The sequence below is a fragment of the Anas acuta genome, chromosome 14 (assembly GCF_963932015.1).
Source record: "Anas acuta chromosome 14, bAnaAcu1.1, whole genome shotgun sequence".
Lineage (NCBI taxonomy): Eukaryota > Metazoa > Chordata > Aves > Anseriformes > Anatidae > Anas > Anas acuta.
The window spans coordinates 16,738,975-16,764,067 of NC_088992.1; the positions used below are offsets into that span (position 1 = coordinate 16,738,975).

The following is a 25,093-nucleotide window of genomic DNA, read 5'->3' on the forward strand; positions in this document are numbered from 1 at the left end:
GTAATTTACTTCCACGGTTTAGTACCTCTTTATAATAATACTCACAATGAAAATAGGTAAAGTAACGCTAGTATTTTAAATAATGGTGCCAATTAGACCAGCAAATGAAAATCTTGACAACCTCATGGACATACAAGTTTGTTTTTCAGATCCTGAAATGCCAATAACTAATGCTGGTGTAGTGGGTTTACGTGGCAAGGTTTTGGTAGCAGGGGGCCATAGGGGTGGTTTCTGTGAGAAGGATCTAGAAGCTGCCCCATGTTTGGGAAGGGCCCCATTGTTTTCCAGAGCCGAGCCAATAAGCGATGTTGTTTTGCGCCTCTGTGAGAGCATATTTAAGACAGGGAAAAAAACGCTGCGCCACACAGCAGCTGGGAGAGTGAGAGGAGTGAGGAACAGCCTTGCAGGTGCCAAGGTCAGTGTAGAAGGAGGGGGAGAGGTGCTCCAGGCGCCGGAGCAGAAGTCCCCTGCGGCCTGTAGTGAGGCCCATGGTGAAGCAGGATGTCCCCCTGCAGCCCATGGAGTACCACAGTGGAGCAGGGTTCCACACTGCAGCCCGTGGAGGAGACCACAGTGGAGCAGGTGGCCCTGCACCGACGGAGGCTGCCGCCTGTGGAAGACCCCTGCCGGAGCAGATCCCGGGCCAGACCTGTAGCCCGTGGAGAGGAGCCCACGCAGGAGCAGGTGATCTGGCAGGAGCTGCTGCCCGTGGGGGAGCCAGGTTGGAGCAGTTTGCTCCTGAGGGATGGACCCCGTGGTACGGACCCATATCTGGAGCAGTTCTGGAAGAGCTGCTGCCTGTGGGAAGCCCACGCCGGATCAGTTCATCAAGGACTGCATCCCGTGGGTGGGACCCCACAGCACAGGGGACGAGAGTGACTGAGAAGGAGCGGCAGAGAAGAAGTGCTGTAGACTGACCATAACCCCCATTCCCCCGTTCCCCTGCGCCGCTCGGGGGGAGGAGGTGGAAGAGGGTGGATGGGGGGGGAAGGTGCTTTTGGTTTCTTTCCTTTGTTTCTCACTGCTCTAGCTTGTTAGTAATGAGCAATAAATCTTACTATCTGTCTTCTTATGCTGAGTCTGTTTTGCCCGTTACAATAATTATTGCGTGATTTTCTCGTCCTTATCTCAACCCTTGAGCCCTTTTCACATATTTTCTCCCCATTCCTCTTTGAGGAGGGGGAGTGAGAGAGCGGCTGTGGTGGAGCTCGGCTGCCCACTCGAGCGGAACCACGACAGCTGGGTAGCCTTATAAAACTTACTAGCCCTTCTTCCACACCAGAATAATCTATACCTCACTGAGTATGCCTGCTATGGATTTCCAAAGGAATTTATGAACAGATCCTCCTTACAAAAATTTTAGAAGCACAGAGAAGAGTACAGATGTGCAATAAACCTGTGGTAAGGCCTGAAACCCTGTGAGGCAAGAACTGACCAACCCAACCGATGTCCATAATAAGGAGGAAACTATTTCACTCTCTCTTTGGGGCATTGAGGCTGCAGTCGGGCAGATTCTAGGAAGCAACGACTGTAAATTCAAAGTTTCTTAGAGCTTCCTGCATTCCTGTTGTTATCAAAGGCAATACTGTTGAAATGACCAGAGCCAGAATAAAGCTAAAGTATGTGTATGTGCTTCTTGAAAGTGGCATCACATTTTTTTTTGAAGGATAGGTTATACCTGTGAAATAACAAAATAACATAGACCTATGTTGGGTCTGTGAAGTCACTCCTTCATCTGAAAAGAAAATCACAACAACAGAGTAACTGGACTATGCTATTGAACTTTGTTATGGGATAATTTATTTTCACTTCTGAAATTTTACCAGATATTCTGCTTCTCAGAGATAATTTGTCTTGGTAAATGAAAGGATATGAAATAGCACTAACAGCATACCAACTCTAGGACTAAAACAAGATAGGGTATTTAAAACACTGAATTGGATACTGCTTGCAGGCCCTGTCCCCCTCTCAGATGTACATGTCAACAGTTCAAGGACACTTGGAAAATGCCACTGAGTTCAGCCCTTGCAGTATTTCTGCTACAGGTTTCCTAGAGCCCTCAAAGAGGCTAGCAAGAATCTTGCTCTTGGTTTGGATCGCTACTTTCTTCCATCACTTTTAGCTGTGGCTGTATACTTAGTAGTTTGAACATTTGCAAGCACAGGATAATAACCGGAGGGAAGGGCATAAATAAAAAGAATATCTAATATCCTGCAGCATTCTTCTTCAGTGAACTGCTATTGTACACTGACCCTTGGTGTTTTATGTATGTTATTTTCTTGTTCAAGTCTACTGCCAGGAGAATTTTCATTCCAAATCTTTCTGGGAATGTTATTCCAGACGCAGTAGATACTTCATTGAATCTCATATTAATAAGCTATGACGTTAAATAAAGAACTGAAAATCTTAATCAAAGTTATGAGTATCAACAAGAAGCGAAGTAGCAGCTAATATAAGATTAGCTGCTGAACAAAAGTTTTCTATGATTAATTATATTATAGCACAGTAATTTAGTTTCTCTCGATCTGTAACTTCAAATATCTATACTAATTAGTTGCTAACTACAACATAATAAATGAGATAATGAAATAAAGATGTTTTAAATATCCCTTTTTATTGCATGTAGGTTTTGCAGCATGCTAACATACCAGATGAATTCTGGAAATAAAAAAAAATAGGATATATTAGCATATCATTATGTACATGAACGCCAAATAATACATTTCTCACAAGAACAATGTTCAACTACGAAATCCAATGGAATGTGGAAATAAAAAATATTTTAGATGAAGGCTGGCATGGGTTAAGCTTATAGCAAACATGGAGACATCACACCTCTCCTCCATCACATTTTCACCTGCTCATGTGGTGCACACTTCTGCTTTGATAGAAAAATTCCTTTGGGTCTTCTTGGTGTAAAGGTGTTGGTGCTTACAGCAAAATTTGCAGAGCAAGTGGGGAATAGAGAATGTTTTCATCTGGTTGTTAAACCAGAGAAATATCTACAGCATTTTTCACAGTTCATGAAAGGGACCATCACTTTCCTGTTAGCTTTACTGAAAATGGTTGGGAACAAATTATACAAGTTTTTTTCTTCTATGGATTTGTTTGAAAAAACAAACAAACACAATTTCTTTTTATAAATTTGTTTTAGAAAACTGTAGTTCTTAGTTCCAAATTTATATAAAAGAAATTTGCAGTGTTCCCCATGTAAGGTGAAGAAACTCCTTAGGAGTGTTGCACAGACCAAGGCAGTATTATTTATTTTCCTGAAACCAGCAATGAAAGTCAAAGCGCGAGCAGTGTAGCTTGTTTTATATATCAACCTTGCATGTTTTCCTGTCAGCTTTGCAGTTTGTCATCCACAGCTTAGCCTCCAAATGGCATGAACTTTGAGGACAGCATGCTGAAATGAAAAGAGACTTGCTGCCTCCTTTGGAGAAGAAACAAGGCCACCAAGGAACAGCTGAATATCTACTTATTCCATTTTATGCAGCCAAAGTTGTGGAAAAATATTCCATTATTAATATAAACGTAATACAATTCTGCTAATGGTAGTATAATTTGTTGTTACTATTTGGAGTGAATCTGTGAAGAATCTACCAAGAGTAACAGATGAAATCATAAAAGAATACTAAATGCAAAATCTGATATACAAAAGTAAAGAATGAGTTGGAGCAGCTGCAATAGTTTATTATAAATAGTTACCAGAATTGTTCAGCAAAAGCAATGTTTGCCAGCTGGAGTGCAGTTGTTCAGTGAGGGAGGTGAGATATCCCTTCTCTCTGTGTGGAGAAACACCACAGCTAAGTGAGCATAAATGCATGAACTGGCATGTTATTTTACTACTAAAATGATTAATCTTAGAGACAGAAACATGTTAGACCTCTTCATGACTGTGTTTCCAAGGAAGTGACTGGCCAACCTGGAGAACAGTGATCAAAGTTTAGTTTTCTACCACTGCAGTCATTTACAAACATTATTGGTTATTGTTCGTTATTGTTTTTGTTTGTTTGTTTGTTTTTCCCTAATTATGAGTGTCAGTTACAGATGTACAGCCAGTAAACTGTCTGTCTATAACTTGCAGAATCTGCTCCTTTTTCTGCCAGCAGATTGAATTTGTGGCAGTATAGGTGTTCTGATCAGCTACACTTAAGACGCGAAACCTCCCATTATAGAACATTTATGATTTATTTTGTCAGGGTATCATAGAGAACATTACTTTGCAAGGTGATAAAAATTAGTATCCCATGAATTAAATAAGGAATTCCAAACATCAAACTATATTTAAAATAACGGCAAGAAGGTTTTTTCAGTAATTAAAACTAGCATACATGGAGTTAATTAGACCGAAAACTGCATGTTGGTCATTACATTACAACCAGTCTGAATATGCTAACACATAGTGTTAACACACTAAGTTAATGCAGATGTACTGTTATATTGCTCAAACAGCACTGATTAAACTGTTCTATTTGAGGTTTCATCTAAAGCCTGTAAGAATCTGGCTACTACGTTAAATGGATGTGGAGTTCAACCCTTGTGAAACCAAATACTTTATCCTTGTATGATTCTATCACTTACGTCACTTGCTGAATATATTACTATTCCTCGGATAATGCTTTACAGGTAGCCACCAAGAGGTAGAATATCCAAAAGCCTCAGACTTATTTTTGTTGTTTCCCTTTTTGACTCTCTCATATCCTATTTACTACTGCCTCCTGCTTCTATTATCAATACTATCATCAAGAAATAGTGTGTTTTTTTCTATCATAAGAAATACTTCTGACATAATGCTGAAAGGCTTTCATGTGCTGCTAGTTACAACACAGCACACCTCTTATGTTCATTTTATATCTCAGCAAGTGGTATTTTATTAACTGCTGCAGTGTGGCCATATTTTACTGCAAATTGCAGATAATCAATGCAGTCATGGATGTCCATGTGAAGGTGGCATCAGCTTTTTTTATTACATTTGTCCACGTCTGGCAAATTTGCTCACCATCATACACAGTCACACAGAACCACGGAATGGTCAAGGTTGGCAGAGACCTCTGGTGCAACCCACCTGCTCAAGTTGAGCCACCCACAGCCAGTTGTCCAGGACCATGGCAGACAGGTTTTGAATGCCTCCAATATGGGAGACTCCACAGCCTCTCTGGGAAACCTGTGCTGGTACTAAGTCACTCTCACAATAAAACAGTGTTTCCTTATGTTTAAATGGAACCTCCTGTGTTTCAGTTTGTGTTAATCCTGCCACTGGACACCACTTGAAAAGATCCTGGCTCCAATTTCTTTGCATTTTCCCTTCAGGTATTTACTCACATTGATGAGATTCCCCCTTAAGCCTCTCTTCTCCAGGCTGGACAGTCCCATCTCTCTCAGCCTATTCCCATATGAGAGATGCTGCAGTCCCTTAATCATCTTCATGGTCCTTTGCTGACCTCTCTCCAGTACCTCCAGACCTGTTTTTTGCACTGGAGAGTTCAGAACTGGACACAGTACTCCAGATACTGCAAGGATCAACTCCGGGAAATATCTATTCATCTGTTCCAATAATACATACATTAAAACAATGTAGAAGTATGAAAACAATGTAGTACTATGGAAAGTTAAAAAAACAGCCAAACAAACAAACAAAAAACACAGAAAAGTAGGGTCAGAAGTTCCTATATACCAACAACACTAAATGCAGTGAATTAAATTTCAGGTTCATTACTGAGCAGATGAATACAGAGCACTCTCTAAACAACAGAAGGGTAAGCATGTCTGCTCTGGAGAGGATGAAACATGGCAAATCATCCATTAATAAGTATCTATTTCTTTAACAAATGCCTAATCGTTCAGCAGAGTAATTTAATGTTCTGTATTAAGCTAAGAGGCGCACGGATTAATATACCCACATCAATGGTCTCTGTTCAGTATTCTCTACTCACTTCCACCAAAACATTAACAGACCTCAGTAGGGAATTTTCCTGAGAAGATCAGCTAATAATGTATTGTACCCTGCAAATGAACCCTTAAACCTCTATAGTTGATTTTTGTCTACCAAACCACAAAACTGTCTTTGTTTCCTGTTAAGAATCCTCTCCACCTCTATATATAAGCCAGGATCTAACTCTAGCTACTAAATCTAAAGAACAGTTTAAGGCAAAGCCAGAATTTAGTCATTAATACAAACTCAAATAAAGCCAATCGTTAAGTACTTATATTTCAGGTGAAATAGAGGATTGAAATTAGGAGGCTAGTTAAAAAAAAAAAAAAAAAAAAAAAAAAGCTGTTAGTCACTGACAAAAAGCAGCTACTAAGAAATGCTTCCAGGTTACCAAGCAGCAAAGCCTGTAAGAGAGATGGTAGATCTGTTTGACCAACAGGAAGTGAAGGGAACCACTCTGTACAAAAGTGGCACTGTAGAGTAGTTCAATGACAGCTGCCTTGGGGTTTGCCCCCAAATGACTATTTGGAAAACCACCTGCCTCAAGAGCTAATGGATCCAACCTTCTGCTTGATGCCAACTGTAAAACATAGCATGAAATCAACACAAAGAAAGGGACTTAAAATAATATGAAACCAGGGTCAAAGAGAAAATATTTTATACTCCTATGTTTATGAAAATAAAGATGAGGAACATTTAGTCATATACCAGAAGATACTGTGTTGATTAAAAGGTAATTAGTAGCTGCAGTAGCTTATAAGTTACCAAAACTGAAAACCAGTGAACTTAAAAAGTAAGCAGTTGCACTTCTCAGAAGGAATGCTAACTATTATTAAAAAGCTGGGAGAAAGGGGGGTTAAAAATGTACTTGTCTTTAAAAGTAGGACAAGCAAAACCCGCATCAGTAACAGACAGCTGACAAACATACCAGCTGAAGGACAGGATTCATCAAACACTAAAACAAGTACACTCTGATAGGGGTAAACATTTTGAATCTCCACTTTAATGTATGAAATGATGAAGCACTCAGTTGGAACACACGGGGATCACAGTTCACATACTCTAGCACATTAAATGTCCCTGGAATTAGCTAGGAATCTAGCTTAGGAACAAATAGTGTGTGCTTAGAATTACAGAATATCTATACGAACAAGCCTAATAACAGATTCTGCTTATATACTGCAGATACTAGATCTTAATGACTGCATGGCTTTGACCACAATCGGAATTACGAAGAAATGCCACCTCTAGCACAGAACGGGGAGAATGGAGGGCTACATAGAGCCATGCTTTTCTTTTAAGTCTCTTTCTGATATTAGCCATTCCTTTTATGTACGTGTACCAAAATTATGCAGTTTCTTTCATTCAGGAACCTGAAAATATTTCACATCTAACAGAATTAGGTGCGATAGTGCTTCCTGGCTTAAGGCTAGCCTCAGTAAAGTACCTTACATGCCTCATTTGCAAGCACTTCACCAGACAGGAGTGTAGAGGCTACACCTGGGCCAGGACACAGACATGTTTACTGTGATCCTCGATATGTTTTGGCCCACGTCAACTAGCACTCTCCTACACAGCTCCTGCACGTAGCTGAGGTGACAGCATTGGCCAAAGACCATTCCCAGACGAACTTATCTGTATGCATGAGAATGAAGTCATGCCAGATTCTGTCCCATTTTATTTATTATATAGTACCGTATTGTCAGGTAATGTGGTTTATCCAATAACCGTTTAATGGAACACAAAAACAGTGCAGAGACCAGAAAACAGTAAGAAAGTACTTCCCATGCTAGAGACCAGGCTACTTTTTGTGCTCTATCTCCCCACAAGAATAAGTCTCAAACTCACTTTGTCATCATATCAGCACTTCAACAGGAGTGAGACAAAAATGAGAGAGGGAAATTCCCCATCAAGAAAGACTGTAAACTCAGGCCCTCCATTTTCTGTGAGAAAGTCCTTTGTAGCAGGTAGAGCAACAGCATTGCTGCTGTAGTCACGATAATTTAAGGATACACACAAAGTCTGAAGGAGAAGTCAGTATCTTTTTAAGGCTAACTGATGCAGTGAGACAAAAACAAGCTTTCTTCAGTTCTGGAGATTTGTTGGCAGGCAGGACAAGCATTGGTGCTCCTACTGATGCTTTCCAACGGGCTATGACAGGGTACACAAGGCTGTCAGAGCATCTGTCAGGGACAGGGCTACAAAGTGGGACAGACCAACCCCCAATCTGCATTCCTTCACACTGTCCAAATGATTACGTATCATAATCTCTAATCACCTCCAGGCCAGTGATGAGCATACATTAAGCCCACTTATGCAGACTATATTAAGTATGACTACACATCTGCAAGATTATACAAAACACAGGTATTGATGTATGGCAAGGCTCCACATCAAGGCTCAAACGTCCTTCTCACAGTTGTAAGGGTATTTTTCTCTTTTTACATTTTTGAAGTAATGCTAATGTAAAGAAAATTACTTAACATCAGGGCATGCTATCGTAACAAAAGTGGTGATCTTAAGCCTAAGGAAGTGCTGTCCTCTCCACAATATTCCCTACAGACTACCTAGAGGCTGACATGGTATACTTCGATAGGTGAAACTGGTCAGTCTCAGAGCTGGGAAGGTGCATTGGCAAGGAAGGAGAGTCTCCCAGTGCTCAGCATTACCCAGGAAAACTCTGCATCTGGCAGCAGGACCTTGGGGAACACACCTGAACTCACCAGGGCCACTGGGCAGCTTGTCACTCAGCCATGGCTATGTTGTTTTGTGCAGTTTGCTCTTGTCACTTGGATCTGAGTGGGCATTCAGAGAAGCAGAACTGTCACATTAAAAAGGAGGAGGGGAAAAAAAAAAAAAAGAATTTAGGCAGCCTGCAAAATTTTGCACAATCTAAACATGGGTTTTCAGGAAAAGCATTTTTCGATTTTTCAATTTTATATTCCTACAGTTCTTTTAAATTCATTACTGGATTTAGAGCTTGGGCTCTATTTTTTGCTATGAACAATAACTTATTTCTTAACCAGTCTCTCTCACAACTGTATCTTTTGTAAACTGCAGTCACCCTTGTTGCTAGTAATATGTATTTTGGGGGAATGATTTAAATGACAAAATGCTTACTTGTAACAACAAAAGAAATGATACAATATAAGATGAGTTTTAATAACTGAAAAGATCTTTAATTAAAATTGCTTTCCATTCAGGAGCTAGAGTTTTATTTAACCAGCTGCCCTATGAAAGTTATTACCTAGAGTTTTCATTTTCCCAGTACAGAGCTGCAGAAAATATTTTATTCTGGTGAATGAAGGGATGTACAACAGCAAGGACAAAGCTCACTTAAACTAACAATGGAGCCATGGCAAAAGTCATAACCTTCTGCTGTCTTAGGGGAAGCACACTTTCTGAATATAATCTCCCTGATTATGCCTAGTATGCAAAACGCAGTTTTATATCTGCAGCTCAAATAGATTTCAGTATTACCACTGAATACTAATCACTGATGCAAAAAACGTACAGCTCCCTCAAGGCATTTCAAAAATCTTGATTATTTAATCAGTGCTCTTGATTTATAAGGCGAGCTGGTTGATGACTACCAAAATGTGACACATTGGACACTATCCAGATGGAATGCCAGTTTTCATTTGAGGTTAAAGAGGTAAAACTCTACAAGAGAGGTTTTCCAGTATCCTGAACTAGAGGTAGAGTTATATCAGATGATAAATAAAACCTGGCAGTTTGGCTTGCACATAATATTAAAACAGAAACTTCACTGAACTGTCAGTTGTAAAATGAAGTAATTAACTTTCTTTCTGATTATAGCTTTATTCTCTATTTCTACTATGTACTTTTTATTTATTTCATGTCTTCTACCCTAATGTCCCCTTGTCTTTTTAAATTGCATTTCTCTACTTTTTATAAATACATAAGCAGTGAGTGCTGCCTTTTCGTAAGCACAGATTTTCCAAACTGCTGGATGCAAGATGTGAAGAGTTCAGTTTCTTTCCCCCACAACTATGTAGATATATGCACTTAAAATAATTTGATATCTACATTTCTCTATATTAATATGTACTTAGTTATATGAAAAACATTTTAATCCCTGCTTTAAAATGCAATGGAACTATCAAAAATTCTTTATGATACAGATATCTGCGTTACTTTCATTCCTGAATAGGTTTTACTACATAAATTGCTTGGGCTTTGACAGTTCTATCTCCATCTTTAATTGTCAACAGTGACATTGCTACAGAAGGCTACTGTATAAAATTTCCAACTGTTTTCCTGTTAGGACTTTAAAGAGAGGAAACTACTTCAAAATGAGATAGCGAGGAATTAAATTCATATTTAGGCACCTATTTCTAGGTGCCTGACTCCTAGAAGTTAGTTAGCAATCTGATCTTTTTATGTACGTGCCATGTACAGGTATACTGAGGCATAATTTTAACTGAATTTTGAAAATATTGCCCTTATTAGAAGCACTGACTGGCACTTACACATTCAAACCCAAATTACAACCACAGAGAATTGTTTCTGAGCCACATCGGTTCCTTGCACATGTGCTACAGGAGGGTCAGCTGGTGCTCTGCCCAGCCTGTGCTGCTGTCTTCATTGATACTTGTCTGAGCTACCAGTAGGAAGGGTAATGCATCACCGAGGGTTCCCCCAGCTCTGTGGCAAGCGCTCAGCCTGCTATTTGGGCAGAACTGAACACTTCCAATACAAACAGCCTGCGAACACACAAGCAACCTGAAGGATAAGAGGCACCCTGTAAGGCTGGCTTGGAGGTTAAAAGCAACCCCAACACCCCAACGCTATCATCTCAAGCCTTCTAAAACCAAAATCACTACAATTGTAATTCAGACATAGGAACTTGATGCAAAGTGTAATTATAAATAAGCATTAAAAGTATCCAAAGCTGCCATACCGACACCTTGTACGTCTGGCCAAGGTAACAGCCGTGACATTAACCACACTGTGCAATGGGAAAAAGCTTTCCTGGGAGACAGGGAAGAACTGGCGTGCACACTTGGGCCCACTCCTTTGAAAAGGGGCCCTGCAGGAGCGCAGGTGAGTGCAGGACTTGGCCTCGTATGGGGGTAACGCTGCCCATGCAATCCCTGTGCCCTTGGGCCCCATCTCTCCCCTGTGAGTTGCTGTCACATCATGTTTCCCTGTACCTGTACAGCAGGTGATCCAACTTGCACTGAAGTCTGCAGCACTTGGACCAAGCTCTTGAGGTGTGTCAAGGAGTGGGAGGCAGTGATACAGAGACACAAAGATAAACTCAATGCTTGCTTGCTCGGGTATGAGCAGCAGCACTGGCTAAACAACTTGCTGAGTGCAGCATAGCTATTTGCTTTCAAATTATCTTGTGTCAGACTTCGTTTTTGTGATCTTAGTTCACTACCTGTGTGACTAATACTCATAAAACATTTTTTTTCTTTCCTCGTTATAAAATGTTTGCTAGGAATCTCAACGCTTTGTATGGCAATGGTGCAGCAAAAGCACCCCCAGAGAAACGCGTGGTAGCCAGAGCCAATGAGTGCCCTTCCCACCAGATAGCTCTGGCAATGTCAGCAGGGTGCCAGGCAGGCAGAACCCCACGTGCCAAACTGCTCCCCAGTTTGTAGCAAGTGACACCTCCACAGAGCCCTTGCATCTAGGTTTTGGCAAAATTGCAGATATGTATTCTGTTATGAAGCCAAACCATTTTAATAACTACAAGAGTTCGCCTGTAAAATCTGTGTTCTTTGGGACTGTGCCCTTGACAATTACATCCCTTTAACTTTATCTGTACATATGGATTTGTATCATCTGAAGCTCTTGAAGGAGTGTTGCACTTGACTGGACCTGTGAGTAAGGCAATCACGGGCCAGTCAAATAACTGTATTATTTCATTTTCTGTCAGGAAGCCAAAAGTTCTGTTCGAAACACAGATGGCTACTCCGCTGTCATCTTCTAGCTCCTCGGCTGATCTCCTCACCATTTCAGCTTTGTTCTCCATAACAGTTGTCCCTGAAGAGTGAAGTTTTGAAGCCAGTTCTCTGGACTCATCTGAACCATTAAATACTTCCAAAAAGGTAGGACCCTCCATTACACCTCTGCTATAAAGCCACCTCAATGGGCAGGAGTCACTGCTCCAGGTCAACCTCTCCACATCCTGATATAGACATACGTTGTGTAATCATATATTTAATCTTACCTATAGCTTTAATTCTACTTCCAACTTTGTTCCTATTTATATGCTTCAAACTTGAACTAACATTTACATTTATCCTTTTAAAAAAAAAATAATAAAAAGAAACTAAAATACTCTTGGTAAAGCATCTCAGAAGAAACATCTTGTGGATGGGTACAAGGGGCTTGTGGTTAACAGAACACTGCATAATAGGGAAGGACAAGAAAATTATCTGAATACTTTAATGCACTTGACACCAACTGCAAGATAGAGCTGTGTTAGGTCAGGAGAGAGAGCTAACATACTTTAGGCAAACATTTGGAAATGTCATTATTCTTAAATGCCATTACACGCAATGACAATGCAAAAATCTATGTTCAAAACTGTGTATGTTTAAAGAACAACTTCTCTGTTTATTTGCTGCAAAACCTATACTGCTTTTATCAGAAGTGTATGGGATGCAGTAAACTACTATTTTTTCCAGTTGCAACTGGTGCAACTACAGCAGGAAACATCTTACAGACTTTCCATACTTCAGAGAGGCTAGGATTAAGTAAATTCAGCATTTCTGACTCTTCGAACAAAGACTGTTAAAGAAGGTGAAAGCAATCTCCTAATACTGCCTTGCAAAATGGGCTTCACAAAAAATAATCTACAGCAACATCAACATGGATAGAAATTATACCTGAGACACAACAACATGAATGTAGGTTTATTTGTGAAAATAGTACAGAAATCCTGTTTTCAACAGATATGTTGACTCCAATCTGTCCTACACATGTGGCATATGTTATTTGAATACATGTAGTAGGAAAACACTCATTTCCAGAATTTGTATGTGTGCCATATGCCATTAAAAACAGAAAGTAGAACAAAAATTGATTTTCTAAGTAGGAATCCAGTTATTATGTAGGATTACAAAAGGGCCATAACACTTCAATCACTGGAAGTTCTCCTTTATATATATATATATATATATATGCATAATGCATATGTAGGGAGAGAAAATCTATCTGCTTCCAGAGTATTCTGGTTTGCAAGGACAGAAAACTGAGAGACTTTATTCCTTCCATTTATACACAACTTTTTCAAAACTGATAACTCAATTCAAAGGCAAGAAACTTAATAGTACTTAACTATATGGCTGCTAACATGTCATGCTGATTGAATTCATATGATCTTATATACTTGGTCATCAAAAGGCCTTTATTGTTCTCAATTAAAATCACAGAGTCAATGCAACTTGCCTAGAAAATAAACTAAATTCATATACATTACCTCTGAGCAATGAGAAATAGCACTGATTGAATAGGGCTGTTTAAATCTCTGCGGTTGGCAGTGTTCATCAGCGAATTTGTTTACAAAGTGAAAAGAATGAGATACTGTCAAAGAATGAAAAATAAAAGCGAGATTTCTTGGGAAGGAGACATCCGTCTTTTTCTATTTGTAAATGCTGACGAGCAGGGTTTAAGGAGGGCTAATGTCATCCATTCATCTTAATTAACGAGTTAATTGCTCGTGTATCCTGATTTGGTTAGCTGATCTTAGTAGCATGAAAAGTGTTTGCTTCCATGTATTTTATTGACCACTATAATGACATCATCAGTAAGACTCAGGATTTATTCATGCCTCAGCCCAAACTCATAACTTTAATAGCCTCCTACATGATAAAACTTTCAAGAGGGAAGCAGTCCTTCAGCATGGTGCAGAATACCGAGAGGTCTGTTCAGACCCTGTTCAGAAACTGTTAAAATGTCTCAGTTCAGCTGTCATTGAAGTATTACTTCAAAGTCTAGAGTCATGAAGATAAGTAAAAAGTAATTTTAAAGACTAGTTCTCAGCAAATGTATATATGGAAATAGCGTATAAAACATCTAAAAATCGTGTATCAAATATAAGCCAGAGACTTATTACTATTCAATTTTTCACATCTGTAGTCATAGTCAAGTAAGCACTGACACAAAAACAGACAGGCAAGGTTGACAGCATGTTCTATGGATTAAAGACCAAATTGGTTTAGTCATATGTCTTACAACACAAAGGGGGGAAACTCAGATCTAAAGCAAGACCAGTTAACTAACTAGGAGTCTGTGAGTTTTTTTCTGGACGATAACTTTTAAAATTTATTGCAATTCTTGATGATATGTTTTAAAGATTTTTCACAAGAATGAAATTAAATTTTACACAAGAAGAAACAGAGCAGTGCTACCAATTTTGATTAATCAGCACCACTACTTAAAAATGAAAAAAAAAAAAAGAACACATTACAAAACATAGTACATGATACCCGCTTATCCCAGTAACGAGTCTTCAGAAGTGATCTATTTATGTTATGCTACTTCCATGGGATCAATTTCTGTTGTTAATAATGCACATCACTTACACGAAGGGTCGAACCAGCCTTCAGGATGCACCACACACCAAATGTAACTCATCCCAGCACAGTCTTGCATGCTGTGAGCACTAACTGCATTTGGTAACAGTCAGAGGCTAGCTGCTGTTCTGTGCTCTCCCATAATGTCTAGAAGGCACTAAGAATAATGTGATGGGGTGCTACAGCTCATCTAGTTTTACGAACTTCACGGCGGACTTCACTTTATAAGTGTTTTCCTTATTGAGTTTAAACTTCTCAGCTGACTGGTTCAGAGACCAGTACCAGCTCCCTGTGCTTTATCTGCCAGACAGGAGATTCTTATTTTTAATACTAATAGGGTTTCCACGTTTTCTCAGGGAAAAGAAATAAATAAAAAAAATGTAATACAATTTAAATGTAATAATCTCTGTATGATATGAATATTGCATCTCTCATGGAAAAACAGAAGGCAAGTCCAGGACATACAACAGGGTATGGTGTACTGGTCCCCAGCTCACCCCAGACCAAGGCAGCTTCAGAACCAGAACCAGTCTGCCTGTATCATCTTAATGCTGCCTCCAAACTAACTAGCCCACTGAGAAGCAGTTTGTGTGAACACACACACAGGGCCATGCTTCTGCAGCTGCATTCCTCCTATTTCTGTAGCACGATGCCACTTGGCTCAGAAGCACACCTGCAGTCAGCTCGTATCTCCGTGTTATGCAGGAGTGTGCATATCACTATGCATATCACTATGCACACTCAGCACTAGAAATGGGGAGATGTGTTGGCTCTCACCCCCGGCCCTGCTGCTTTGTTACTTCAGCTCACTCTGCCCCAGTTATTCCCCAAATCACCTCCATTTCCTTTAAGAGATACCTTAAAGTTCAGTCATGGAGAAGTGCGAACAGAGTTGATCAGTGTTACTAGTTCTGATTAGTTTGCTACTGGAAAAGGCAGCAGGACAAACACACAGGGTTTACAGTGAGTGAATCAGAACAATTCAGGTTGCATGGGACCTCCGGAGGTTATCTGTCCCAACCCTGAGCTCAATGCAGGAATTGCTCCAGATGCAACAAAGTCAAAGATGGAGACTCCACAGCCTCTCTGGACAACCTGCTCCAGGGCTAGACCATCCTCAGGCAAGGACCTTTTTTCTTTGTGTCAAGGAATGTCTATGGCTAAGGAGAGGAAGGCTGTATAGCAGAATTTCTCATTGGTGTTTAGATATTACTCATTATGTTCTTTCATAGCTCAACCCCAATTTATTTATTTATTTGGTTACAGATTGCTCCATTTGTTACTGAAGGTGTTTTACACCAAAATCAGGGCACAGTGGCCCTCAGTGCTGCACAGAGGCAGGTGCAGACCTGCTGGGACTCTTGCACTGTGTCGTGCTCACCAACAAGCTTTCCATTAGCTCAGAAATCTGCCCTGACTCCTCTGGCTGACAGCTGCAGCACAGTGTAGTAATCAGGGAACTATTGAGACTGAGTTTGAGTCTTCAAACCATGCCGATGCCTGCTCTTTCAAGATCTTACAGTGACAGTGACCTTGGAAATAGTTTTAAGCAACCACAACTCTTTTATTAATCTTAAATCTCCCCTGTTATCTTCAGATTCTTTGTTCTCTCACGCCAATGCTTAAATTATAAAGTAAGTTCATAAAATAAACACTTAAGTGAAAAACTAAACATCTTCCTGGATACAGACTGTGGACTAGGAGCAATGACTGTCACTTTTGAAAGCTCCTTTACATAACATTAAAATAGAATGTGAATAAAAAGTAAAGCCTAGCATTTTGTTGTTGAATGGAAAATGCTAAAACAAAACCTCCAGTGGCTTGTAAAGTATTCAGTTCAGTCTTTAGCAATAACACCTTTTGATTTGTAAAGCTTCTATGCTATCTGAAAATAACCTAAAAAATAAAGTTTTAAAAGTTTTCTTTAACTAGTTAAAAACCACCTGCTGTAACATGAATAGAGAGAAGTTTATAAGCAAAACCTTATTTTAAGATAACAAATTTTTGAATTACTATACTATAATTTTTGTACACTGTATCAGGCAATGGCTAGTGGAACTTCTTATAACATTACTAGCTTACTAATAAACATGTGCATGAAGCAGAACGGCGCACACAAGTTATAATTCTTTGGCTGTGCCTAGTAACATAAACAAGTCTGATACCATCAGCTGAAGAATTGAGGAATTAAACCATTTGAAAGACTGATGTAAAGGATTGGACATGCTAAAAGAGATGGTGAAAAGAGGCTGCTAAGAAATGGAATGACATGCAGAAGTGAAGCAACAGACCCACAATGATTTGTGAATGGAAATAAACATAACCATGAGAAAATGCTCCATCAACATAAGAGCCACAACAAAGCTGCAAATCTCAAGATAAGCAAAAATTGTTTTTGAAGAGAAAAAGAGCATGCTAGGTAGGACTTCAAAGACTAGAAAAGATCTAATAGACACAAATGAATAACAAAATAATAATAATAAAAAAAAGACATACCCAAAAAATCATACTAAGCACAAGATCAACTTACTGTATGTCCCTGGTACTATGTTAACCCTTTGGTGCCATCACAGTGGAATCAGCTTAGTAATTAAAGACAATGAATGTTGCAATGCCGCAACAGTCAGATGCCTTTAATCAGCTCTGCAGTTCCTCTGCTATGCCTGCCTCTTCAACCCTCCGTCCTGTGTTTCGCCCCACTATATTTCTCTAACACCACACCTGTAGTTCACTTCTTGGCTGGAAGGCACAACAGCCCAGCTCTTTATCATGCTGCTCCTGTGCCTACCCATAGAAAGCAAAACTGCTTTTTCCAGAAAGAAACCACACAAATCATTGTGCCCTGGGTGGAAAGCCCACTAGACATTGTATTTCCAGTCAGAGAGAACGGGAGACAATGGCATTCAAAATAGGGACATCAAATAGGTAATTAAATGTCATACCAGTCCTAGTGTAGAAAACACTGATGTTACAAGACATACTGGTTTGCTACATTCAGAAACATCCACAAAAATATTTTTAACTAGATTAAAAAAAACAGTCAGGTTACACTATGACTTCATACACAATACACTGCAGCATTCTTTAGCATTGGTTCTGAATCATTGACTCAAGCAGGGTTTTTGCCACTGGCTTTAGCAGAACAGAACTAGGTATTAGTGGACTAAAAATTAGCTGTTTTCCTCATATATATATATATATATATATATTAATTTGAATCCAGAAAAGATGTATAACATCATTCATCTACAGTAAAAAGGATGGTAGGCTGAAATGAATATAATTGTGCTGGGAAGCCTGTAAACTAAGTGGCTGCCACACAGAACCTAAGTCCAGTATTGTAATTTTAGTAAATTATCTAAGTCTAACACGTGTTCAATGCTGGATGAAAACAAAAATGAAATTTCCATGGAATTTACCTTCTATTATCTTTGTAGCTGTGTTTGGTTTGCTGTTTTTTTTTTGTTGTTGTTGTTTGTTTGTTTGTTTTGCTTTTCCAAAATTGCATCCTCAGAGCTTACTCCATATCTAAGGACCTCTCTCCTGAGCTACCCATCAAGAACAGCAGGCTCCAGAAACTTTTGAAGAAAATCTTAGTAATGATACAGACACTTCTAAACACTTACCAGAGTCCCTTTTTCAACAATTTTGGTAGCCATTGAAAATGTGTGTATTGTTTTTGTTCAGTACATACATAGTATAGCATGAAAAGCAAACTATCTTTACAGCTAGGCCAGGCAAAGATTTGATTTGAGATGGTCATTTCCATGGAAAAGATCCTTTATATGCAATTACTAATGACATTACAACTGTCTACAGTTGACTTCAAGAGCTAGCTGTATTGTAGCAGACAATATTTGATAAGGTAGCTTGCAATCTCAAAAAAAAGGACAAGAGAACAGAAACTGTCCTGTAAAAAATATTGCATCAGAACCACTGTGGTTTAAGCTGGCAGGCAGCTGAGCACCGCACAGCTGCTCACTCACCAGCTTACCACCTGTGGGATGGGGTAGAGAACTGGAAATAGATAAAATTTGCAGGTTGAGATAAAAAATAGTTTAATAGGACAGAAAAGGAAAGGATAATAATAACAATAAATATATAGAATAAGTATGTACAAAGTGAGTGATGCACAATGCAATTGCTCAATGCCCACTGACTGACACCCAGACAGACCCTGAGCAGTGGCCACCCCCCAGCCGTTACTGCCAACACAGCACCACATGGGATATCCCTGAGGCCAGCCTGGGCCAGCTGCCCTGGTCCTGTCCCTTCCCCACTCCTGGTTCACCCCCAGCCTCCTTGCTGGCAAGGCAGCACAAGGAGCCGCAATGTCCTCGCATAGCTTGGCAACAACTGAAACAACGGTGTGTTATCAGTATGATTCCCACCCTAAACCCAAGCCACTATTCCTCTATCCCAGCCAAAAACAGAACAAAAATCTAGTAAATGAATCAGTTTCAGGTTGATATGATAAAAAATAAGATGTTTGAATTGAGTGCACTTGCTTTGTGGTTAATGGTAGATTTTAATACCTAGAGGTACCTGCAAGGCACTTAGCAATGTATTTGCCTAAATGTCATCCCATTGTATATACAGAATGGAAATAAATAGACAGATTGGTCTAGTGCATGTTGTTTGGATTTGGAAGAAGAATCTCAAAAATGTGAACCCTAACTGAGCCAATTCTTTATTATGTGCTGCTGCTAAGCTACGAAAGACTTCTGTTTTTCTTTTTTTTCTGGTATGCTTTGAAGCTAGTGCCACCCATCTCTCAGAATTGACCCTTCCTAATCAAACCCATCATCATATTGATGAATCCTAATAAAAACAAGCCTCTAAAAATGTCTGTATTTGTGGCTGTAAGTGTTGAGACTGACTCAGGTAAAAATTTCTTCATCATTGGAGCCCAGATTGCTACATTTTATAATTTGCTCTACAGCAGCCATTTAATCTGATAATCCCTTTCTGTCCTGTCCTCTCAAATCTTACAGTCACGTGAATGACTGTGAACAGAAACACAATGCCAGGCTGAGGTAAGGAGCTGACAAATAAACGCTGATGTCACTGGTACACAAGACTAAATATACGTTACCAGAGTATCTATCAAAACTGACATTTAATAGCTTAACTTCTATAGAAGGAAAACAATAAAGTTGACCCCCACACACCTCACCCTTTGGGCATTCAGTCTTGCTTTTGCAGTGGATTAAAATCTTCTGGAAAGTAACCGTGTCTAAAGGTAGGGGGCATGGAGGGTGCTTTATCTACTTCAGCACATAGCCAAGATTTTATTTTTTCAAGTGTTTTTCTCCTTTTAACTATAACATATTAGCTGCTGGTGGCCCTTGGAAAGCTAGCAGATCATATGATGCTGGCTCTCCTTCTTTCCATCTGCTAGCCTACATCACAAGAAAACTAAAATATATACTAAAGATTACTTTTTTAATGAAACCAATTACTACAGATGCTGCGAGGTTCTCATATGAGCATAAAAGGCTTTATGTCAACATCTCTGTTAAAGTAAAGCTCATCTGGAAAGTTGGAAATCCCTGTCTTTTAGGGTCTTTCATTAGTAGCACACACTAAACAATGATCACTGCTGTATGATGAGAGACAAATTAATGAATCAAACATTACAGATTTCATCACATTGGTTCATTTGCATTTAAGCTGGTTTCCAGCTCTGTCATGCATTTGCTTTTAAACGAGCCCCTGTGGATAGTGCTGCAATGTTTGATTCATTAATTTGTTTCTCAGTGTACAGCAATGCTCACTGTTCAGTATATATGGTGAAATACTTCTAAAATACTTTTTCTTAACAACCTATCTTTTATTTTAACAAAGAAATAATAACTCTGAAGAAGGAAATGCTGGCCATTTTGCAGACATATCCCCTGCCAAATCTCCCAGTTGCTGCCCCAGCTCATCGTTATCCCACTGTGATATTATCTGGATTAAGTCTTCACAGCTTGCTTTCACATATTCTACAATTTCATAAAGCTTTGAGCCAGCTCTTTGGGTTAGTATCATGATGCCCAATTCAACTCCTGGGAAGTTAAAGGTGGCTTTAAGCCTTTACTCTCTGATCCTTGGATCAGTCCCAAAGAGTGACTTAGATCAGCCTCCCGGATGCTCGGTGACATTCTGCCACTGGTGTGCCTAGTACACCGTTTTCCTCCAAATTATAACAGAGTGGGTTGCTTGGCAAAGCCATCTCTGTGAGAGCTGCAAAACTTTGGAATTGGTTTTTGGTTCATAACAGCTTGAATTTGGTGACCTTACACTACGCTGAAATCACCATCTGTTTTAGAAGAAGAAAGAGAGATGTTCCATATCCATAGCCGGCCAGTGCATGGAGACAAACATTTTGGTAATTAGTTGGGTAGTGGAGTTATCAAGTTCCTATCTGAACCTCACATTTTTTAAGTTTATGTACTCAAATATAACACTAATTATGCATTACAGCATTCTTGTAGAGGTCATTGCTTATACCTAATCCTAATAAAATAAATATATGTAGCAAATTAAAAATTTGTTGAAGTTGTTTCAGGCACTACCAATTGAAAAGAATATACTTCTGTAGCTAGATCTTCCCCTTCCTCTCTTCTAACATTGTCATGACAGATTGCAGGGTTATAAATGCAAGCCCACTTGATAAGAGGATACATTTGGACTATGGGATACAATGGAAATGAGGGACTAATTGAGCTCTTTTTATTTTTTTTTTTAATCTCCTGAAGCAGGCAAGTTATCATATGTTGAGAAGTGGAGTTATATTGCATCAGCACGTTATATTGTGCAGCCATTTTCCTCCCACTTTACTCTTGTTTAAAAAAGAAAAAAAGAACAAAAGAAAATATCAGCAACCTGCTACACATGTTCAACAGAAAAAATAAACTTAATTGACACCAAAGAAGAGAAAGCAAGTAAGACATAAAGACAAAGTCTTAAAGCCATGTTTCAGAGCTCTTAAATGAATATTAACATCATTTTCACCTTTGCCAACCCAAACCAATCAACAGATACAAATCTACACTAAAAAAAAACAAGCAAACAAAAACAAAGAAAAAAAATACACCAAGTGCCATCTACACAAACAGTACCATACAAGCAGAATAATATGCTATCAGGAGAGCTTAAGTGGGCTGTGTATGAAACGTTGCTCTCTACTGATTAACACACAAAGCGAAAAACAGTCTTCTGTTTCCATCACAGAAGAAAGCCCATGGGAAAGACTATTAATTTCCAGTGCCAGTGCAGAAAGGGGGCATAAGATTGTAGTGGACACCTATGCCCTTAGAAAAATAACTTGACATTTTTCCTAAAATGTGTATCTGTTATTTTCTGCAGCAGAAAACTATTTGATTTTTCTTTATAAAAACAATAAATATCATATTTTATCATGCCCTTAGTTCTGGTTACGAGAAATTATATAATGCTCATAGGGTGGGAAATTCTAAAAATGCTTTGGGAGGCTTGAATCATTTTCATATTTATTATGAAAAAATGTGTTTAGTTGAAAAACAAATAGTTTTTTTAAAGCAATGATCTCCACATTTTTTTTCCTTGAAAGATCGTATTTCACAAAGACAGATCAAATGATATCAGGGAAAGCTGGACTGTCTTCATATGAATGCAAGAATTATAAATATTCTTGTAGGAGCTTGCACAATCCAGTTACAAGACAATTTTATATTAAATGCCCAATTAGGTCACTCCTGCTCAAGGAAGAGATCATTTGCTTATACATGTAAGTATACTGAATGAAATAAATATGGCAACAAATACTCAAAAAGAGGAGCATCAAGATGAAAATATGGAACTCATTATCTTGGAAAACTAATATCTTCTCACCAACTCTCACCATCAGACTTGCATGCAGCTAGAGCAGTAATGACAGTGCAAAAAAGAAATCTTTTCATGAACAGATGTGGGTGCTGTCCTACTACTGACTTAACCACAAGAAACTTTTTGGCTAGTTGCTTCTTTAACTCGTAAAATACCTCCAGTGCTCAGCATGTCTTATGCTATTAAAATACCCGACTTCAAAACAAATAGCACATTATCCGATCTCACAGTATGTTGGTCTGCTTTCAGAAATCAACCATTTAAAAAGCCCCCAAGAACTCAAGCCACTCTTGCAATTCTATACCCCTGGCAGGCAAAACAATGAACAAACAAAGCTGCAGTTCTAAACTGCAGAGTGTAAGGTTCATGTTAAACACCAGGGAATTCATGTTATCTAAGATAAGGCATTTGGAAGCCAGGCACTTAGCCACCTACAGAAGGTGACTCTTCTCACTTTATGGTGGGTTTTACAACTCTAGTGACTCTATTCATTGAAATATGAGTCCAGAAGACTAGTTCTGACTTGACACCTGTATTTTAGATGGCAAAGTTTGATGAAATTAGCTTCAACCTAATCAAATCATAAAAAGCTTAGTTAAATACAACAGATTGCTTACAGTGTCTAAGATTTTCCATCATTCTTACTTCTTAACAAACACAGCAGACTAATCTGTCAGGAATATTGAGGTGGAGTTTTATGATAGAAGATACTGGGAAAGTTAGCCATCATTCTGGTTAACTCTTCCTCTGCTCTATCCAATATTTAGAAATTCCATTTTATTTATTCATTAAAGAAAATTGATTCAACAGAAACATCAATGTACAAATGAGCTCAAAACGTGAGAATGAAAAATTCCTCCCTTACTTCTCACTGATATCCTTTCCATAAAAAAACAAACAAACAAAAAAAAACCCTCACATATCAATTAAACTCACCTGTTAATTAAAAGCTTGTCTGGAAAAAAAAAATTGCTAGTTGGAAGCAAAAGAAAGTATAAGAAGTATCTGAATGTTAAAGCTTTGAATTTTAATTACTTACTCCCAGGTTCGTTTGTGATCCCTCAGGTGTTGGCTGGGCAACAGCAAAGAACTGGAAAAAATAAACAAAATTATTTTGTAATTCCTGCTGTGGGGAACAAAATGCATTGAGAAGGCTTCCAATTTTCTCTTCTTATTTTGTTTAGAATTATTCTTTATTAACGCATTTATAAGAAAGTATCTACACAAAGAAAAAAGATTCTGGAAGATTACAGGCAACTACAGTGAATAATTGTTCTACAAATTTGATATATATTTTTTTAATAATATAAGAGTTCCTATTGTGTTTCTCTCACAATGGAGAATATCACTATAATTATAAAAGGGAGAATAATGTATAACAATTGGCATAAGGTCTAAAGTTTTTATCAGATCACCAATCACATGTATATATTAAATTTGATGTACTGTTTATTGTATACGCACTTAAATAAAGAAGACATTAAATCTAACAAAAATCCTGGAACTCAGAATTCGATTCTTTCTCTCTAGCTACTATATAATAGCTGGATTTTTGACCACCTTCCTTCTTTTCTAGATTTCCTTCTTTTTTTAGATGCATGGTATTTTTTATTAACAGAGGATACTTCACCTTAAGAAAGGGAGTCTGGAAATGAAATATAGAGACAGTAAATAGTTTTGCTGGCTCTCTGAAAGACAATCAACTTCACCTCCTCAAACCCCTTGATATTTTAACAACCTGAAATTTTGAAACTGTCCTTTTCTTAAAGATAAACATCTGGGATTCTGATTTAGACCGGTCATTTTTATGATGTGAAAATTCATTTGTGACATTTCACAGATGATCTAAGTGGTTTCTTAAGGCTTCTGATGAGTCTGTGTGTGTGAAAAACTGGGCCATCCAAATCAGAAGAGTTGTATATTCAGTGCTCTAAGAACTGGAATTAATACTTTCTTTTTTTTCATGACATACACATAGCATATGTACACCTGTTTTAAGCAGCCCAATTGTCAATAAAGTACTTTGCAAATTAACTTGCATGCAAGCAGATGACAATATGCAACTAAGTAACTGTGTTCATACAATGCAACCTTCTTCCTCACCTGATTTCAGAATGAGTCTCAAATTGCACTTAACTCTTCAAAAGAAATATAAATGACAAACAGTTCATTTACTATGGATATAAACCACATTCAAATATACAGAGTGCAATACTATGCAGAAACTGAACATGTAAGAATGTGGTTGTTCATTTCTGATACAGGTTATAAAACAGTTAAAGAAGCAAATGCTTCTTTAAACTGCATTTAAGGACCTAGTAATGTGAAATTAGATCCCACTTGTATTAAGCTCACGGTTAAGGTTTTCTCATCAGATGACCAAGACTTTATGAACTGTAACAGCACCAGTCATTTCTGGCTATTACACTCATCTTAGGGCTACTGTTTGAGCAATATACATTCAGTTATGTATTCAAATAGAGGTTTCTTCTTATCGCATTCCACTAATAACTCTGAATTTTCTGAAAGTCAGTATTTTTAGGAAATAAAATATTGAAGTACATTAGGAGTGGGTGAAGAATAAGCCAAAATAAATTTTGTCAGAGTTAAAAAAATAAGCACAAAACAAACAAACAAGGCAAGCAGGCTTGTATCATCCATTTTGTTTCCAAGCTGAACATCTTTCAAATGTAGACAATATCTTGTTTACTGCAGTCATTGATGTTTGAATTCAGCGACCTGGGAGACAGGCCTT

General features: G+C 38.5%; 1 protein-coding gene across 9 annotated transcripts in view; it reads right to left on the reverse strand.

The window, feature by feature from the left end:
• Positions 1-25,093, reverse strand: part of TENM2 (teneurin transmembrane protein 2) — a 1,136,432-nt gene that overhangs the window by 686,039 nt on the left and 425,300 nt on the right. For all 9 annotated transcript variants that reach the window (XM_068697798.1, XM_068697795.1, XM_068697797.1 and 6 more), the window contains exon 6: positions 23,378-23,428. The gene's annotated coding sequence lies outside the window, so the exon portion shown is untranslated. The remainder of the gene's footprint in view (positions 1-23,377; positions 23,429-25,093) is intronic.